General features: G+C 39.7%; 1 long non-coding RNA gene across 1 annotated transcript in view; it reads left to right on the forward strand.

The window, feature by feature from the left end:
- Positions 1–17,796, forward strand: part of LOC135411609 (uncharacterized) — a 72,198-nt gene that overhangs the window by 36,591 nt on the left and 17,811 nt on the right. The window contains exons 5-7 of the long non-coding RNA XR_010429225.1: positions 10,953–11,079; positions 11,362–11,472; positions 15,419–15,739. This is a non-coding gene — a long non-coding RNA (uncharacterized LOC135411609). The remainder of the gene's footprint in view (positions 1–10,952; positions 11,080–11,361; positions 11,473–15,418; positions 15,740–17,796) is intronic.

Here is a 17,796-nt window from a genome sequence, read left to right on the forward strand (position 1 = left end):
TATCTACTAAGTTAATCTTAAAACAAATTTAGCTTTGCTTTCTCCTATAGCCGATGTGTACACCCTTAAAATTTTGCTCCTCAGTTATTAGGAATTTACAGAATAGATTTATTCACAATCAGTTTACAGTAATTTGATTTTATATTAGTGTGTGTATTCAGCTTGAGCCATTCTGTTTCTCCAAAGACTTATTTCTAGAGTCTTTGTGTCCTCTTCCGTCTCTTTTTTTGCTTGGTTTAACAACCCAAGCTCTGCAAGTTCTCATTTTACTTAATCATTGCTATAGATTGTTTCTGCTTCTCTTCCAGTTCAATTTTATCTTTTTTGAGTATAAATGACCACCTGGTACATGATATTTCAAACGACACCTTTAGCAATGCCTTGTTGCAATGGCAGTTCTGCAGTTCCTTATCTCATATTAGCATCATGCTGTGGGCCTTTTAGCAAAAATGACCACTCAATTCTGGAAACATTTTATAAATTTTGAGCACTTAAAAGTAATAAACCTGAGGAATAAAATATTTAACTTGCAATTTCCGTAGAACTAGGAAGGTCAATGCAGGATTTTTATGCAGGCAGGAAGTTTAATATGAACTGTTTCTTTTGTGTTTTGTTCACTTCTCCATTTCCTCAGATGCTGCCAAAGAGATTTTCCATCAGCAGTTTGCCATTTCACTGTAAACAGCCTTTGGTTCTTCAGGTTCTCTGTACAGCAGTAATTGAGGACTTTCTTTTACCACTTTTTTTTTTTTTGTTAGTAAGAAAGGTTTATCTTTGTCATGTATTTTTTATACCTTATCTAAAGTCAATATAATTTGCTTGTACATGTCTTGTATAGGTCAATTGCCTAAAGGCAGTGATGTCAAGGTCTAAGACCATTATTAAACTCTAAAGAGAAAGAACTGTCACAGTATGACATAAACCTGTGTGACTTTAAATGATGCATTCATACATGATATGTGATTTATATTACAATGTGACAGAGACAGAAATCCTGCTTTGCAAATGTAATCAAAATACATACCTCACTTATGAAAACACAGTGCTTCACTAAGGACTGTCAGGAAAGAAAGTTTATCTTTATGAAATAGAGATGTCCATACTTAAAGAATATTATAACTGAAATTTTAAACTCAATTAAGATGACTGATGAGGAGAGGAATATATACAAACTCTTTCCTGTCACTAAATGCTTATGAAATCGCAACCTTTGCATCTGAACTGCAAAGGGCTTACTTCTTACACTATCTGCATTTAGGTCCTGGAATGTGAAATGGTTTTGCATTTCAAGTTAAATAAGCTACTTGCAGAGTGGAAGAAGCAGGAATAAGTTCAAGCTAGTATAAATTGGTGTCACCTATCTTTCAAAGGACAAAAATATGAAGCAGAGGAAAATAGGGAGGAATGCTAAATAGGAAATGTAGGCAAACTCATTATCAGTGTTACTGTGCTCCACCCCAGTGTGGGTATCACTGTTTTGCAGAAAATATTGGTGAAAGCTTTTGCCCTTTTCTCCTGCTTTGCTTCTGTAGATACCCATATTCCCTAATGCACCTTTCAGTGCCTACAAAATCTATTAATTTTACTCTTTCTTTATTGGCAATGGTCTTGTTCTAGCCTCAGTTGTCTTATTTTCATTATCATCTTACCCCCTTAATAGCACCTTAACCTGTGTGAAACTTTCCTGAGGTAAGAGCACTTGAAGGGGCTTTAGTTTCTATATTATCTTACTTCTCACTTGCATAACATAGGAATATACAAGGACACTCCTTTATTTCTGCATAGGTAAAGACAGAACTTCAGAAGAAGTAATATTTATGCTACTTGTGTTACAGTGATGAACCTCAGCTTCTCTTTTAAAACAGAAAGTGTGAATATTCCTGTGGGAGTGAAGAATCTGCTATTCAGCCCAAGAAATGAAACAGTAAAGCTAGTATTAACAAAACTGTTTTGTGATGGTGACACAGAACAGGAGCAACCCATGAATAATACATTTTTGTGGACCTGGTAATCAACATATTGACAAAATATGTCCAGTATTTCTGTCCCCTAACAGTGTCCTTAGACTGCATTCAGTTAGAGACTTCATCACCTACCATGGAAGTGCAAGGGGCTGAAGCATGTTTTCCCCATTCCCTAATAGCTGCTTCTGACATCCTTTTGGAGGTACTCAAAAGCCTTCTTTTCTGTACTTGGCTATTATAAGACTTGTCTGTGGATGCATAACATTCACCTCAACCCCTGACCCCTGTGAATTTGGCTCCCGGCTGGAATCCTGGCAGACAGCGACCTGTCAGCAATTTAATGGAAGAATCCTGCCATCATCTGTTTCAAGCTCTCTGAACAGGAAAACGAGATGAGGGTTTCGTATTTCAAAGAACAATACAGCTCAGAGATGGTTTTTTAAATTGAAATTCTGGCTGTGAGAGTCATTAAATATAGTTCTGCTTCTCTTCTAGACTGTAAGATCAAACAGCACAGTTAATAGGAGGAATATTTGCTGACTTACAGTACATATACAATTTTTGCAGATCAGTTGGCTTCATTCTGCAACTTACTATAAAAAGGACATAAAAATATTATTGACGTCTGGTTTTGTACTGAAAAAATCCTATGCTAAAACATTTTTTTCGCAAACTGTTTCTGAACATTTTCTTCATTGATATTTGGGCTCTAAAACTTGTTTTTCTGGAGTCTGTTGATAGGTGATTGAAGAGATTGCATGGAAAATTATCTCAGTTTTGACTTAGTGAACAGTATTTTATTTGAAGGATGTGGTATGAAAATTATTAATTTTCTCCATAATCCAGTCTTGTAATGGTGAAAATCCCATAAAAAGTTATGCATAATCTAGGAGCATCCAAGACCACAATCCAGAAATCTTGACTTCACGCTCACTACAAAAGAGCAAAATTTTCACTAAATTCATTAGGGCATCGTCTTTCACCTTACAATAGAAATCACATTACAAAAAAAACCCTGCCCTACTCACAGTCTATAAAAGGCAGACAGTTTATATCCAGTTTATCACGTTAGCTTCACAAAACCCAAGCCACAAAATATGGACCAGACAGTTTAATGCATCTGGGTACCTAAACTGAGAATTATTTAAATTTACAAATGATTACACCAGTATTTCTTCGTAAGACATTATTTATCTTGTTTTCAATGAAAGAAATCTCCAAGCTAATGGAATGCTGAATGTCCTAGGAATCATACAAACATACATGACCAAGGACAGCAGTTCTGACTCACTCGAAGCTCAGATGAGTCCTTGCAGCATGACTCACTAGGTTTAGCAGAGCAGTTCAAGCAAGGAGTTAAACCCCTGCAATGGAAATGTACATACAGAAGAAACCCTTCTAAAGAAAATTGCAATATCATAGCTGGGAAGTCCAATGATTTTAAGAACTACATGTTAGAAAATCAGTATTTCTACATTGTCAGAGTTTTCTATCAAAAATTTAGAGCTTAATAAATCCTAAGCCTGCTTTCTGGTGTTGAGCCCTCACATTCTTTTAGGCTCGAGGTCCACTTTGCCCTGAACCATTTCTGTAGCTAAATTGAGTTTTGTCACCTCTAGGGCTTTAAAATTGGTCTTTTAAAAATGCTGAACCACCTGCTAAGGAGTAGTGGCTAGGTCCTATTTTTCTTTGTAAGACTTTGTAACTAATGTATAATAAAAGTTCTCTTTCTGAGATTGTGTGTAGCAGCTGGATAGAAGATCAGAGCTGCTACTGGAGAAATGCCATTTATACAGGGTGAGAAAGTAGACTTGGCGAAGAGCTCTGGCTGTACCAAGTAGGTCCCACTGGCAGATGAAACTTTAGCAAGCTGTCTGAGTTATCTTATTATGCATCTGCTCCTCATAGTTTATCAAGGCACCCAGGGCATTGGTTAGTCTGACAGAGCTGTGAGATTCAAGTTAAATTACACCCCAAGCCAGCACTATATATGCTGAAATAATAGTTCTTCTTCTTCTATTATGGGATTATTATGAGATTTAAATTCATGCATTATTAGAATTTGCTGTTCAGATAATGATGCTGTTTTAATGGGTTTGCTGAATAGTTTTCATGTAAGTTCTAGTTTCATAGTTTCTATACAGCATAAACAATAAGAATGGTATTGATAATGAAAGATTTGCAGTAATTACTGTCCAAAAATGTTTATATTTTGAGAAGGTACTGCTTCTAGTGAAATTTTCACAGTGTTGTTTGTTTTTTTTCTTTTTAATATCTTTTTAATATCTTTACTGCATTTTAAAGCTTAATAAGTTTATTTTCTGAATCAATAATCCACCTTCTTCTGAAGTTGTGTGCTAAGTAAACTTATTTGTATTAAAGATGGTGACATTTTAACAAAGTTTGGCTGCAAGATTTGTTCAGTACTTTTGCCAAGCAGCAGTATGCATCACTTGAAGAATTCTTAAACATGCTTTATAAAATTTTTATTTTGGTGCCATGGACACCTCTCCAGCTGTTATTTCCACTGTTTTCTTGTAGAGTGAAACAACTGTATTGGTTTGTAGCTTTGACTCACTTATTTGGAGAAATTAAGATATCCTTGAAGGTATAGAATGGTTATAGAAGTGAAGTTTGCATTCCTGGCCACTGCTACTCCTCCTGGCAGCCTAATTCTTCATCAGAGTAAGTATATCCTTCTATATAAATTATAGAGCACATGAGCTCTCTCAATCCATCTAAACATATACCTTTGCTGTGGCCCCCCAGACCTTGAAACCTCCAGTGCTTCTCCCTCCTAAATGAGTGGCTTCTGTCATTCCAGTGCCCCTCACCATATGGACCAATGTGCAATCCATTTTCAAAGCATCAACTTGTGCAGGTTGCATGGAGTTTAAAACAATCAAGAGTCAATTCACTCCTGGATGCTCTGTATATTGCTTTGACTGTGGCCAAGATAATTTCTGGCCTCACTGTTTCCTGGGAGTGAGACAGATTCACCAATATGCATGTTAGGGTGAGCTGCCAAAAGAATGTTAACTGGTGTTGAAGTGGTGCCAGGGAGCATGGAAATGAGCAAGGGGGCAGCTGGCAAGTACTGGACCCTCCATATAAAAAAAATAAAGACTTCTGTTTGAAAGCGTGAAAAGAGAGTGTGAAGAGGTGAAGGAGACCTTTATGAAACCAAGAACAGGTGACAGTGCTCAGGGAAAATGGCATTGACAAAAGGGAGCAGTGCTTACTACAACTGAAGTTTTTTGTTAGAGGGCCAGGAAGCAGCTATTGGCTGAAAAGGAATCAGTCACCTCCATCAGAACATTGATGCATGGCAGAGTGTGCATGCAAAGAAGTCATAGTGTTGTGGGTATCCAAGGGTGGTTAATATGACCTCTTCCCCTGACATGACCTAAGTTAATATGACCTATTAAAACGTAATTAATAACTTATTTCCCAGAGATTGTTAGGAAAATGAATCAGGTGCTTGTGGACATGATGAATTGTCCTTCGGGTGCAGATAAGATATATAGGGATAGAAAGAGCTCTATTTGATGACGTGAATTAATCATTAAAATTTATAGATTTTTGACAGGACATTGAAACCCTAAATTACATTAATTTGATACTTGAAAGATCAAATGTCTAGAAAAGGAGAGTTCCAAACTTTTTTAAACATGAGGGGAGATATTATTTCTTAATTTCTTAGAGAAGATTAATTTAATCACAGAATCACAGAACAAAATTTGGAACTCTACTTTTCTATATATTTGATCTCTCAAGAATTCAGTTATAGGTCTGTGGATCCTTCTTTGAACAGTGACAGTCGTGAGAGCTGTCTAGAAGTAGCCAAGAGGCCAGGCTAGCTGGGGTGAATATTATTAGGCAAGTCACCTAAGACTAGGGCAAGTGGGCAATACAAAGAAGCTGATGGTGGAAGATGAGCTGTCTGGGTGATAGAGGGTTAGATGGTACTGTGTCTCTGGATTGCTTGTGTGGCCAGAAGTTTTCTAGACTGAGGAAGTATCATGGTGGTTGACATCTGGGATGTGAATGAGCATGTTAAGATTTGAGAAGTCAGTTGCATTGAAAAGATCAAGGACTAAAAACTGGAGGCTTGAAATCTTACTGTGTAAAAACCAATTTATATTCTGAACTCTAGGGGAGATTTCAGGATAGGACTCTGGATCCCACTGGATGAATAAAAACCACAAAGCAAATCGCAGGGGTAAGTAGACACCCTACCAGGAACAGGAAAAAGTCCCACTCAGCAATCCAATTATGTTTAGGAGATCAAGAAGTATGGTGGTAATGTGAGACATGCCAAAAGCCAGTCTGAGCCAGACTTTGTAAAGGAAATTAAACAAATAGCAAAAGATTATTCAGCTGTATAAATAAAAAAGAAGACAGGAAAGCATAAGTGAGTCCACTACACAATAATGACGGAGCAGAGATTAAAGGTAATCTTGCCATGTCCTCAAAAGTAAATGAACACAAAGTACAAACTGATGCCCCTGGAGTCTTAATAAGAGCAATTTCTTCTGTAGGATGGTGTTCATTAGCTGTCATTGGTAGAAGAGTCAAAAACCTGATGTTTTTGTCAACACAAGTCTTGCATGGACCCCAGTGAGATGTTTATCAATCATTAGTAACTCTAATTTGTTATCAGCATAGGTGTAGAGCTGAGTAATATTGACATGAAAAGTCATCATTAGCTTGACAGATAAGTGGCTCAATTGCAGTTGTGTAAAAAGAAGTGAAAGAGTTGGATTGAGGGGTATTGACTATATGTGTATTTGGTAAAATCTTACAAACTACAGCTATTTTGTCAGTGAATGGATAAATAGCCACTAACAATGTAAATAATATGTACATTCTGAACTTGGATCTCTCTTTTCACCTCTGGTTGCCCTTGTTTGTCAATGTTGTTGTTGCATGGCAGATAGAGATGTGAGGCTAGACGGAGTGTTCTTATTTACTGAATTTGCAAGATTTTCAGAGTGGGACAGCATTAACTTTCCCAATATCCAGAGTCAAATATGTCTAAAGTATTATATATTTCACTTAAACAGTGCTTACTAATTCCCTCCTGCAGTTTTTCAGTTGCATAGATACTGAACTGACACAAATAAGTTTGCCTTCTTGTAGCACACTTTGTGTAGCAGCAGTTTTCAATGCTGAATGAAGTCCCTTTCATGGAGATAGTTTGAATGGAGCATTGCTAAAACTGATGTGGTGGTTCCTGTTACATGGACATAGTGAAAAAGCCATATTGAAGAAGGATAAAGAATACTTTGAAAAGGTTTTTTGTACCTCTTTGTGAAGATGATTTACTGTCTTCAATGCATGAGCTCCTACACGTCAAATCAATATCCAGGTCTGAATGTACTGGACTGTTGTCTCACACACAAGAGCCAGTGTCACCAAACCTGACCTTAAAACTGCTGAAGTGATCTAGAAAATTTCTTCCATTTACTCCAGCTGACTTTTTGGTCTTTTAGAGATTGGAACAGGTCAGGCATGTAAAGTGTGGTGGAGAGAAATTAGAATTTCCAGTTCTCAGATGGAGTTAGGAGGATATAAGAGGTTTAATAATTGTCTGAGACTTCACTATTAGATTTGTTCCACTGAGATGACTTTGTGTTCAGCCTAGGATCCTATGCCCCCAAGCACATCCCTTTACTCAAATAACATGGTGTTATTAGTTCAAAATAGTTGACTGTTTAGTAGTATAGGCTAATCACAAATGAAGCACTAACACAAGCACAGAAATGCCACTTTAATGCCTGTACTGTTCCATCAGCATCCAATAGTTCCAAAAGGAACTAGGAAGCACAAACAAAGACACTGGTAGTTCTTTGGAAAACAATTCCTAGAGTACTTCAACTTAATACTGTGCAAAGGTACTACCTCAGTGCAATAGAAATGAAGATGACTTGAATGAGGTCACAGCAGCTCAAGTATTATTTCAAAGCCTGGATAGCTGTCATTTGAGGAAGTCTATACTGAAACCAGCAAGCTGAATAACTCTGATAAGTCTTCAATTAAGATCTATCTGTAAGATATCTGAGAATTGAACTCAGATATTCAGAGACTCAACTGCAATATTTTGTCCACAAGAAACAGCTCTTTCCAGGAATAGGAAATTCTAGTCTTGTATAGGTGTAGTGGTTTGGACTTTGTTTTCCCCAGAGGCTAAGAGAAGTGGTAGACCCCAAGGGGTGGAAACCCCTGGAAGTTTTGAAGTTCTGTCCAATGGGCGCTCCTGCAGAAATGTAAACATATCACAACCAGACCGGAAGAGATGAGTTGTGGTTTTTGGTTGTTGAGGAGAGGTGGCCATGTTGTGAGCCACGAGGAAGGGGCTCTAAGCCCTTGGGCCCTCTGGGGCCTCCCAGCCCCTGGCTGGGGGGGCTGCAGGGACCTGGAACAGCATAAAGCTGGGCTAGGTGCCTGTAGTTATGCCGGGAGATGTTTTCTCCATGGGCGCAGAGCAGCAGCCGGCACTGACCAGAGAAACGGTGGCAAAGAGCCAGAGATAAGAACCTGAACCAGAGGAGCAGCAGAAGCAACATGCAGCACCAGAGAAAGGACTCCTGGAAGGAGAGCCGGGAGAAAGGGAGCCAGCAGCTGAGAGACAGAGTTTGGGGTAAGACTGTACCAACCCCCCCCAAAACTCCTTTGAGACCTCCGAGAAAGGAGGAGTAGATGGACTCCTATTTTAGAGGAGCCTTGGAGTATGCAGCACCGGAGAGAGAGAGGAGCTGAGAAGCTCAAAAGACGTCCTGGAGCTGGACCGGGACGGCCAGATGGAATGCGGGGGGAGCTGACCTTGGCTCCCCCCCCTCGCACTGCTGCCATGGTGGCAGCCTGAGAGACAGGGCACAGAGGCCCTGCAAGCAAGGAGCTGAGTCTCCTGGAGATACCAGACCGTCACGAAGACCCCTCTGTGTCTTCGTGATATGACGTGGTGAAACGACCTTGTCTGGGGTTACGAAGCCCACGGAAGACCCCTCGGTTGAGGCGATGGGGCCGAGAGAGAGACTTGGATATCTCCCTCGTGAGTGCTGGCAGAAAGCCAGCAATCAGCTGCTGCATGTGGAGAAGAGAGACAGAACCTGCTGCCTTAGAAGATGCTGCTACTTAAGGACTTGAAGGGATCTGTCCTTCTTTCCCTCCTGGACTTTTATTTGGAGGGGAGAAGAGATCTGATCCATTGTAAATACTATATGTCATGGTAGAGATAGTTGTGATCATGTGTATAATGTGATATGGTATTTATTTGTACAGTCATTGTAATATATTCCCTTTTCCCCACTTTGAGTCTGGTGTGTTTTGTCTGGAAAAACCCATCTCACATTAGGTTGAGATGTGGGAGGGGGGATGGAGCTAGGGAATTGGATTTTGGGACTATCTCAAACCATGACAATAGGAAAGGACTTACATGATAAGATTTCTAGCTGAGTGTTCATAGAGGAAAGTTCTGTTTATCAAACCTGATTTTCTTCTATGACAAGGTAACCCACCTTGCTAATAAGGGGATGTCAGTTGATATCGTCTTTTTGGATTTCAGCAAAGCTTTCAATACAGTCTCTCACAGGATCCTTCTGGACAAACTGTCCAGCACACAGCTGGACAAACACGTCATGTGGTAGGTGACCAATTCGCTCATGGGTCGAGCACAGAGGGTAACAGTGAATGGGGTGACATCAGAGTGGTGACCTGCCACTAGTGGGGTTCCACAGGGCTCCATCTTGGGTCCTATTCTCTTCAACATCTTCATAAATGACTTGGATGCAGGACTGGAAGGGATACTAAGCAAGTTTGCAGATGACACAAAGCTTAGAGGAGCTGTTGACTCCCTTGAAGGCAGAGAGACCCTTCTCTGCAGAGAGACCTCAATAAATTAGAGGACTGGGCAATCACCAACCATATGGAGTTCAACAAGAGCAACTGCCAGATTCTGCACCTGGGATGGGGCAACCTAGGATGTTTGTACAGACTGGGGAATGAGATGCTGGCAAGCAGAGCTGTGGAAAGGGACCTGGGGGTCTTGGTCATTGGCAAGTTGAATATGAGTCAACCGTGTCCTGGGAGGCATCAGACAAAGCATCACCAGCTGGTTGAGGGAGGGGATTGTCCCGCTCTGCTCTGCAGTGGGGAGGCCTCACTTTGAATATTATGTGCAGTTTGGGGCACCACATTATAAGAAAGGTATTAAGCCATTAGAGAGTGTCCAAAGGAGGGCAACGAGGATGGTGAAGGGCCTTGAGGGGAAGCCATATGAGGAGTGTCTGAGGTCACTTGTTCTGTTTAGCCTGGAGAAGAGAAGACTGAGGGAACACCTCATTGCAGTTACAACTTTCTTGTGAGGGAGAAGAGGAGGGCAGGCACTGGTCTCTTCTCTGTGGTGACCAGTGACAGGACCTGAGGGAATGGCCTGAAGTTGTATCAGAGGAGGTTTAGGTTGAATATCAGAAAGAGGTTCTTCACCCAGAGGGTGATTGGGTGCTGGAACAGGCTCCCCAGGGAAGTGGTCACAGTACCAAACCTACCAGAGTTCAATATTTATGAGGGCCGCTTTATACTGCTTCTTCATGCAGCTTGTTCCTACTTAGCTAAGTGATCTCTTTTCACTCCTGACTTTTTGAAGGTTAGCAGGGCTTACACAGAGTCAAGGCCTTTTCTGCTTTTCACACCAACCCATCAGTGAGGAGGCTGGGGGTGCACAAGGAGTTGGGTGCGGACATAGCTGGGCCAGCTGACCCCAACTGACCAAAGGGTTCAGATGGCGTCATGCTCAGTCTATAAAGCTGAGGAAGAAGAAGGAAGGATGAAACATTTGGAGTGATGATGTTTGTCTTCCAAAATCGCCATTACATGTGATGGAGCCCTGCTTTCCTAGAGATGGCTGAACACCAGCCTGCCTATGGCAAGTGGCGAATGAATTAATTGTTTTGCTCTGCTTTACCTACTAAACTGTATTTATCTCAGTCCACAGGTTTTCTCGCTTTTCCAATTCACTACCCCATCTCACTACAGTGGGAGTGAGAGAGTTGCTGGCTGGGGCTAAACCATGACAATCCTCTTGGTGCCCAACATGGGGCTTGAAGGTTTTGAGGTAAGAGATTTGATTGGAATAAGCTAGATGAAATTTATAACTGTTATTGCTTTTTAGCTATGAATTGACAGGTTTTTATGCTTGCTAGGAGACTTGCTTGCCCTTGTGGTAGTCTAGTGCTTCCTGGTGGCTGCTTTTTTTACTTTTGCTGCTTGCTGTAGTTCTGTGCTGCCTATCACCTTACCTATGCCTGGGAACATTTTGATAATAGCAGTAGTGATGCACCTGGTCTGGTCAATGACCAGGGCATCACTGCTGTTTCTATACTGCTGTATTGGACAGGATGGAATTCCAGTGTGAACCTAAGCCGAAGGATCTGTGACCTGTGAATGAACCCATGTGAGAGGACACCCTGAAGCGTCTCTGGTCATGAATAAGCCCACTCCAGAGGAGGTGTGTCTCTGTGCTTGCATCCATGCCACAGCAGGTGTACCTGTGAGGGACTGTGGCCCGAGGATAAATCCACATTTGAGAATGTCCACCTTGAAGCCTCTGTGGCAGTGGATAAGTCCATGCTGCATCAGGTATACCCCTGAAGAGACTGTGGCTCATAGATAGGGCTCTGCTTAGAGCAAGTACAATCCCAAGGGACTACACTTTGTGAATAAGCCCAAGCTGGAGCAGCGAAAGGGAGAGGAGTTCATTGCAATGTTAAACCCTAAGGTCTGGTCCAAAGGGACCAGTGGTGGAGATTGTAATGGAAATACATTTAAACTGTGGTAACCAATGATTTGAATTGCATGTTATAGGGAGTACTGTAGCAAGAACTACCTGAATCAGTGGAGGGCAAGTCTTACAAGAAGCAGTGCAAGTGCAGCTGTGGCCTGACCTGAGCTACTTTGGTGCCCAATAACCACACAACACACTACCATTTTGTGTGACCACCAAAGAAATGTTTAATGTAATAAAACTAATTCCCAATTTAGGGCAGTGTAAACAGAGAGAACTTTCACGAAATGTATTTCACTTAAAAAAAAAAAAAAGCATTAATAACCTATCTGAAACCACAAAAAGAAAACCCCAAACCAAACTACAAACAAACGCACAATAAAATGCTTGTCTATTTATTATGGTCCTCCTTGGTTCTTTGATATGTTTTCTGTCTTGTACTGTTTTTATTTAAAGGTCAAGAACAGTGTAGGGACAAATATTTGTAAGTCAAAAATAAAATTGGGTTAAAAAGTGTAGCTGCTATTTCATTTGTAGAGGAATTGGCCTGCTGAAGTCCACAGCAGTATATGGTAATGTCTGCATTTCATCTTGTGCTTTTAGTGCAGAGCCAGTGACAAAGACAGGTTTTCCTCTGCTCTCTTTCACAGAAAACCCCATTAGAGTCTGTGTTTTCAGACAGTGAGTCATCTCTGGCCATGTGAAACCACAACCATCTTTCTTTCTGTTAAACATTGACCTGTCCGCATTGTGACAGATGAACCGCACCTACCTCATAGCTTGTATAACTTTCTGTCCTTTTTTATCTTGCTTCAGCAAATACTGCACCTGTGCTCCTGTGTTGTACTTTCTAGTCCAGCATACATTGAGTGTAACAGAACCTTTACAGGCATTTAAGTGTGAAAAGGTTGCAGAGAGTGGTAACATCAAATTTTCCATTCCTCAGCAATGAATGGGAAGAGGTTGAACACAAATAATGGTGCATAATGTAAGGCACCTCTTAGCAGCTGCTGCTCTACCTTGAGTCTCCATCTTTGCTGATGAATTACCATTTTGTGTTGCTTGGTGTCCATCAACTTGCTGCGACTAGCTGTACTTGAGGCACTCTGTATTTACACTGAGAAACATTTCAGCACCTGCACGTTAGAAATAAAGAGACACGTTCCTCTTGGTTTTGGGATGTGATTGCCTTTTGTGTTCAGAAATCAAACACCTATGGCTGTGTTTCAAGGAGATGAATTAGAAGTACCTTTCCAAAGTATAACTAACTCACATATTTTGCTTTCATTATTTTCTGTCAGTGTACAGACAAGCAGTTCTTCAATCAAGTGATACACCTGCGAAAGTGTAACACCCTGTATAGCTGAAATTTCTCCTCTAAATTATTGTCTGCAGGTAGATTCCCAGAGTGAGGGCATGTATTCAGTGGTGGGGAGGTCTACGTTTTACCCCAGCCACAGTATGGTGGCATCCCTTACCTCCTTCTGCCTTTTAATATATTTTCTCTCCTCTGTCCAGCTGAGGAGGGCAGTGATGGAGCGGCTTTGATGAGCACCTGGCATCCAGCCAGGGTCAACCCACCACAAGTCCAATCTCACTTCTCCGCTGTGCAATGCAGTGCACAGTTTCTCAATACTCGACAGATCCTGGCAAGCCCTAAGCCACCCCGGCTTACTTACTGACTTTCCAGCCTGCTCTGACAGTGTATTTGGGCCAATCTTGGAGTTCTAGGGAAACGAAGTAGAGGCAACAGTTCCACAATCAGAACTGGTGTGGATTACAAAGCTGCATACAGAACTGGTTTCTAGTTGTTCTTGCAGTTCAGCAAGATTCAGCCTTCTTTTCTACTATCTGCTCTTCTATCTCCTAGCGATCCACCACTGTGATGTACAGCTCCAGATGTTTCTGCAAAGAATTTTTCCATTTCCAAGCTCAGTTGAAGGACATCTTGGATCATACTTTTGCTTTCTGTTTTCAATTGCAACCCAGTATTGTAGAGCAACTCTTCAGTAATTTTGCTTTTCAAAATTTCTCACAGTTTTTAAAGTTGTAATACCAGAAACCAAGAAGAGTGAATGAGGAAATAGGTTCTTACTTGAAGACAAAGGGAAGGTTGTTTATTGGGAAAGTTTTTGAGAAGTGGTCTCCACAGCCTTACATAAGCCACAACATCAAAGGATGTAAAGGACTGCAAGAGGCTCTCCAGTTCCTGAAGCATTATCAGATCACATAGCTGACTGCTCATTGCAATCCAATGCACACTCATCTGCAGAGGTCTCTCTTAGAGACTTTGAAGATTTCCCACAAGTAGCTCATCTTTTATAAAATGTGATTGACAACTTGTCTCTAAAAGATCTCCATCATGTATTTTCCTTAAGTCCCTTGTTAAATCAAGTGATTTCATAGTAACATGCTAGAGTTCATGGTGTCATCATTACTCTCATATCATGTGCTGATTATATTTGGCAATTTAAAGTCTGAAAGCCATAATCAAGAAGCTGTATTTAAGGTAGAAATATTTTCATTCTTTTAAGCATTTCCCCCTAGGTTGCTTAAGTCTCTTCCAAAGAGTATTTCCTAGGAAGACGCAATCTCTTTTTCTATGACTTCCCAGTACCAGCTGGGAATATACAAATATTCTTTGTATTCTTGACCTCCCTGAATTTTTTGATGAGTCCACGCATCAAGCCCTGGAAAATATCATAGTTCTACAGACAATGACTTGATGAAACTTGTGGCAATAAGCACTGTCTGAACTGTGATGCACAATTTACCTTGTCTTTATACACCTTTCAGTTGATTCTTCTCTAGGCCATCAGATGACCATTTTTATTTGTTTCCTAATTTTCTTAGTCACATAAAACATTTCTTCTGTCAAATGTGCAAATGAAAACACACAAAAGAATACCTTTCTAATCTTACTTGTCAAAAGATTTCTTAAACGCAGATGTTGGTGACATCCTGCAGAAAAAGCTAAGCCAAGGAAGGTGTATTGAAGCACTGTGAGAAAAAAAACTCTGTAAACACACAAAAAATAATATTTCACAACTAATATTCAAGTACCACAAAAATATGTAATGTTGTAGGAAACTATTTGAAATATGCCTTGAGACACCTACCAAAAGATTGCTTGACAGTGAACAAGCAAAAAGAAAGGCAATTATACTTGCATACTCATTCAAAAGGTTGTAAAATTAGGTCTTCTGAATTGGAAACATATTTGATTTGTGTATTTTCCTATAAGAATATGAAATTAATGGTGAGAAATAAAAAAGCTACATGGATGGACGTAAATTATGACTCAAAAGTGAAGATTATGGGTATAGGTTATGTTCTTGATTCTGGAATATCTATGCATGTTATAATACCATTTGTTTTCCCATTGAATTCCCTGGGTTTCAATGCAATAACTTACAGGAAAAAACAGTATCCATTGAATCAGATTTTGTGTTGGAATTTCTCTTAGCCTCAGCCTGTTTAGACTGTAAAATAGGAACAACTTTCTTTCTTATTTTTGTCAACACAGAATACGATTTTTTATAGTGATAAATTCTTGAGAAATATTGGGAAAAGACTACATTATATAAAGATTCATATATGGATATTAATTGAAGTTTTGGTTGGTTTTTGTGATTTTTTTTCTTTTTTTTTTTTTTTCTTCTTTGAACAGATTATCCTATCTCTGAAGAATATCTAGATCTTCTGGTATTGTCACATGCAGACAGTGAGTAAACCAGACTTCTTTGCCTCACTTTACCAAAAGACATTTTAATCAATTTATGTATGAACATACCTTGAGGATGGCATGAAAAACAACACATTACTGGAATGAAACAAGGACTTATGAACTGTCTAAAATAAATAATATATAGGGTAAAAAAATACAGAGATTTTGACAAAGAGAAGAGGTGGAGGATGATCCTGGAAGTCTTTGCACAAAGAGGCCCCTCTATCCAACCTAGCTGGCAAAAAAAAAAGAGAAGCACTTGAGGTGAGTCATCCATCCTTCTTCACAGTCTTGGCTTCTGCACATACGTAGGAACGAGTGCACGTTTGTGACACAGGCAAAATGATCCACCTCACACCATGGGTCCAGCTATGACAGCAGTCACTGAACGCGCTCCAAGACTGAACATCAGGGAAGAAAATTATTGTATCTGTTCTATATGTCAGGCTCATAGTGACACCCTGAAACATGTTAAACTTAATGTGAAAGCCATAAGTGGCAAGTCTGTCAAAACCAGAACGAGTTATAAATTTTTTCAGTCAAGTAGAAGTGTTCTATTTTTTATTTCTTGTGAAGTCAGGGAAGAGAGTCTGCTGGTTTGAGGGAGGGATTAAGTGAGACGAATGTAGTTATTAAAAATATTATACTTTTCTTTTGGATAACACTTCACAAACAGGCATATTTTACTGTATTAGTAATCTTGTATTAGAAAAATAGGTCGAACTCTTAATAAGGGTCTTAAGACAGATTCTTTTTTTCACTGTATTTCAGCTAAAACGTTAAGCTTTGTGTCTTTTTATGTTTTATGGCTCCTAGTTAAAAATACATACACCACTTCCTCTAACCATAAGTGAGAGAAAGCAACAGTCTAAAAGGCACGTTTCGACTATAAATCCTCAAATAACTGACATTTAACACTACCAAAAGTAAGAGGAGGGCCAATTTCAGCTCATGGGACCACAAACCAAACCGAGAAACTGTCAGAGCCTGCTGTGCGCAGGAGAGCCAAGGGAGGATGTACAGAGGCAACGCTCACCTGTACAGAGTGCTGTACTTCAATCACCTTGCAGATAAGATCAAATACAGCCTGAGCTGAGTTCCTGGTACAACCTCCTCCCCTGGGGGAGAGAGACTCAGTTCTTACACTTGCACTTTGAGGTGAATGAACTTGAGGAATTAATAAGTTGTTACAGTCTTTAGGTAGTGGGAGTCTAACACTGGTGGAAGGCACGTACTTTGGCTTGGCAAGCTTGTGTGCTGAGTGATCGTGAGTAAAGAGCCAGTTGGGAACTTATAGGGTTGTGATTCTGACCATTTCAGCAGGAGTTTTCCTTAGAGGCATAAAAGCTTTGTTTTTATTCCACGCAGCTCTTAAATTCTCATCCACCTCAGCAAAAAAGTACATATAAACTCAAATATATCTGACTGAAAAAAATAATCCATAGCAAATTAAGGGCCGTTGGAGTAGTTTGGTCCAAAAAACATTTTAAGGTTCAATAACTTTACATCTGCTATGCTTACTGTCCTGAAGTATTAAAGAATTAATCTTCATTATAATGCTGCCCATAAGATGAAATATCAACTTTTTGTTTGTTTGGGGCAATTATTGAACAGTAATAAAATGATACCTATGCTAAGGCTGACCTTTTATTCCTAATGATATCTACAGATCACTTCAGCTTCATTTTATGCTGCCTGATTAAAAGAAGTGTCTACTACTATTTGTTTATCTAAAGAAAGTGTCTGACCACTCCTAGAAATGGCTGGTTTCCATTCTTCATTCCATGTATGCTTACAGGAACTAGTTAAAATCTGGAAAAGATGTTGTCCTCCTTGCAAGTGAAAGACTAGTGTGCAGGGAGAGCAAGTGATTAATTGAAATAACTGAATCTGTTTCAAAATGGGCTTAAAGTCTAAAGTCTACATACTGAATTAACCATAAAATAACTAATTTGTCTAAGCTAACTAAACTTAGGTTAAATAATTTATCATGCAATTGCCAACTGGTGCCATTATCTAAAAGAGAAAAAAGGCTAACAGTTCTGGGATAAGATGCACTGCTGAATGATTATGATTAATGTCATATTTGTGCTGTTTTATTGCTGACATTGAGGCATGTATTTATTATGTAGCATTTTTTAACAAACCACAGAATCCTTGATCTGAAAGGGTTTTAGAAAGTTGCACATTCTGTCTCCCAGATCCAAAGCAGTGTTAACTGTACTTGTGTTGTCTCTAGATAAACATGCACATCAAACTTCCAGTGGTGAAAATTTCACAGCATTTCCGGTAACCTATTCTGTTGCTTTACTAACTTTACA

This window comes from Pseudopipra pipra, chromosome 1, assembly GCF_036250125.1.
Source record: "Pseudopipra pipra isolate bDixPip1 chromosome 1, bDixPip1.hap1, whole genome shotgun sequence".
NCBI classification, from domain to species: Eukaryota; Metazoa; Chordata; class Aves; order Passeriformes; family Pipridae; genus Pseudopipra; species Pseudopipra pipra.